This window comes from Schistocerca piceifrons, chromosome 7, assembly GCF_021461385.2.
Source record: "Schistocerca piceifrons isolate TAMUIC-IGC-003096 chromosome 7, iqSchPice1.1, whole genome shotgun sequence".
Taxonomy (NCBI): domain Eukaryota; kingdom Metazoa; phylum Arthropoda; class Insecta; order Orthoptera; family Acrididae; genus Schistocerca; species Schistocerca piceifrons.
In genome coordinates, this window is record NC_060144.1 from 430,711,588 (window position 1) to 430,714,315 (window position 2,728).

At 45.9% G+C, this 2,728-nt stretch overlaps 1 non-coding gene across 1 annotated transcript; it reads right to left on the bottom strand.

Moving 5' to 3' along the window:
* Nucleotides 1-1,485: 1,485 nt before the first annotated feature.
* Trnat-ugu lies at nucleotides 1,486-1,559 on the bottom strand. Its single transcript has one exon. It is a non-coding gene; the product is annotated as a tRNA-Thr (tRNA).
* Nucleotides 1,560-2,728: the final 1,169 nt, after the last annotated feature.

A 2,728-nucleotide genomic window follows, 5' to 3' on the forward strand; every position in this document is an offset into this window, starting at 1 on the left:
TCTAGGTTGAAATCTATTACTTCTGTAATGCCGTTGATCCACCTCATCCTATTGCCGCCTTCTTCTCCTTACACCTTCGATCTTTCCGAGCATTAAAATCTTTTCTAGTGAATCATGTCTTCTAACGTCTCTCTCATAGGCTAACTTTTGTTTCAGTATCAGACCCTCCAAGGGAAAAACCTGGTTTTACTTGCTTTGATACGGACCTATTCGTTCTCTTTGCGGTCCATGGAACTCCATGGATTTTGCTCCAACACCATAATTCAAAGGAGTTTATTCTAATCCGTTCAGCCTTCCTTATGGGCCAGATCTCACATTCATACAACGGGAAGGAGTATTGTTGTTGTTGTTGTTGTTGTTGTCGCTTTTGCTGTATTCTTCTGTCTGAAGACTGGTTTAGTGCAGCACTCCATGCTACTCTATTATGTACAGGCCTCTTCATCTCCAAATAACTAATGCAATATACAGCCTTCTGAATATGCTTACTGTTTTCATCTCTTGGCCTCCCTCTACGATTTTTATTCCCAGCGCTTCCCTCCAGTACCAAACTGGTGATCCATTGATGTCACAAAATGTATCCAGTCAACCTATTCCTTCTTCTAGTTAGATTGTACCACAAATTTCTTTTCTCCCCAATTCTGTTCCTTACGTTCTCATTAGTTATGTGATCTTCCCACTTAATCTTCAGCGTTCTTCTGTAGCATCACATTTAAAAATCCTCTTTTATCTTCTTGTCTAAACTGTTTATCGTCCATGTTTTACTTCCACGCATGGCTACACTCCATACAAATACTATCAGAAAAGACTTCCTGACACCTTGGCTGTGTGGATTAGCAAACATTCATAAGAATAAAGTTCCACTAAGACTGCTTGTTAGCACTCCTGGCTCACCGACGTATAAACTGGCAAAAGACTTGTCCTCTCTGCTACAGCCGCATGTGGGGATGACTGACACATACATAAAAGATTCGTGACATTTCATTGAGAAGCTGAAGAAACTGAAACTTGCACCAAGCGACACCTTGGCCAGCTTTCATGTTGTTTCATTGCTTAAAATGGTTCAAATGGCTCTGAGCACTATGGGACTTAACTTCTGAGGTCATCAGTCCCCTAGAACTTAGAACTACTTAATCCTAACTAACCTAAGGACATCACCCACATCCATACCCGAGGCAGGATTCGAACCTGCGACCGTAGCGGTAGCGCGGTTCCAGGCTGTTGCTCCTAGAGCCGCTCGGCCACCCCGGCCGGCTTCTTTGCTTACTAAAGTGCCACTCAGTGACTTTCTGCAGCACATCGGTTCAATTTCCCAGCAAGACATGATCAAGCTCTTCCACGCATATATACTAAGATGGTATCTGTTCTTTCGGACATGTCCGAACCATCGGTGACCATGCAGCTCGTTGGAATGAAATTACGATGAAATGAACACCCTTAGCTGCTTACAGGCGTTGACATACGTCAACGGGGACAGATGAAAATGTGTGCCCCGACCGGGACTCGAACCCGGGATCTCCTGCTTACATGGCAGACGCTCTATCCATCTGAGCCACCGAGGACACAGGGCATAGCGCGACTGCAGGGATTTATCTCTGGCACGCCTCCTGCGAAACCCACATTCTCAACGTATTGTCCCACACTACATTCGTAGTGCCCCCGCCCATTATACTTATTACTCGCGGCGCGTTGCCGATTCCCGTAAGAGTTCGGGCACTGTTTGTGCATTCGCACAGAAGAAGATGGTCAGATAGATAGAGCGTTAGCCATGTAAGCAGGAGATCCCGGATTCGAGTCCCGTTCGGGACACACATTTTTATCTGTCCCCGTTGACGTATATCAACGCCTGTAAGCAGCTCTTTCACGCATGTCTTTTCACGAGCTATATCACGTGGAATGGCAACTTCTACGAACAGCTGGAAGGCATCGTCATGGGTAGTCATCTTAGTCCAGTGTGGCCAACTTATTCATGGAACACTTCGAAGCACAAGCACTGGACGTGGCACCTTATGAACGTAATGTGTGGTATAGATACGTCGATGATACCTTCGTTGTGTGGAGCCACGCCGCGCGGTTTTAGCCGAGCGGTCCAAGGCGCTTCAGTACTGGACTGTGCGGCTGGTCTCGACGGAGGTTCGAGTCCTCCCTCGGGCATGGGTGTGTGTGTTTGTCCTTAGGATAATTTAGGTTAAGTAGTGTGTAAGCTTAGGGACTGATGACCTTAGTAGTTAAGTCCGATAAGATTTCACACACATTTGAACATTTGTGGAGCCATGGTGAGCAACACCTTGTGACACTTTAACAGCCTCCGTACCAAAATAATATTTACCATGGAAGCAGAAAAGGACAAACAATTACCATTTCTAGGCTCGATTAGTACGCTCGTAACGCTAGTAAGACATGCATGTGAGCCGCAGCATCTGAGACGCGAAATGCGACACGTGGAAAGTGTTCTGAGGAGCAATGGGTACTCCACCAGTTATATCAGAAGTGTAACAGTCAAACAAGCAGCGAAGTGACACAGCGGAAAAAGAAATGCCATACAATCCCAGAGTGATGGACAGAATCTGCCGTAGATTGCGCAAACACGGCGTAAAGACTATTTACAAACCGACAAAGAAGATCAAAGAGTGTCTGAGATCGGCAAAGGAGGAAAGGGACCGACCTGCAATGTCAGGAATGTACCGCATATCATGCTTATGTGGAAAAGTTATATTGGAATGACCTGACG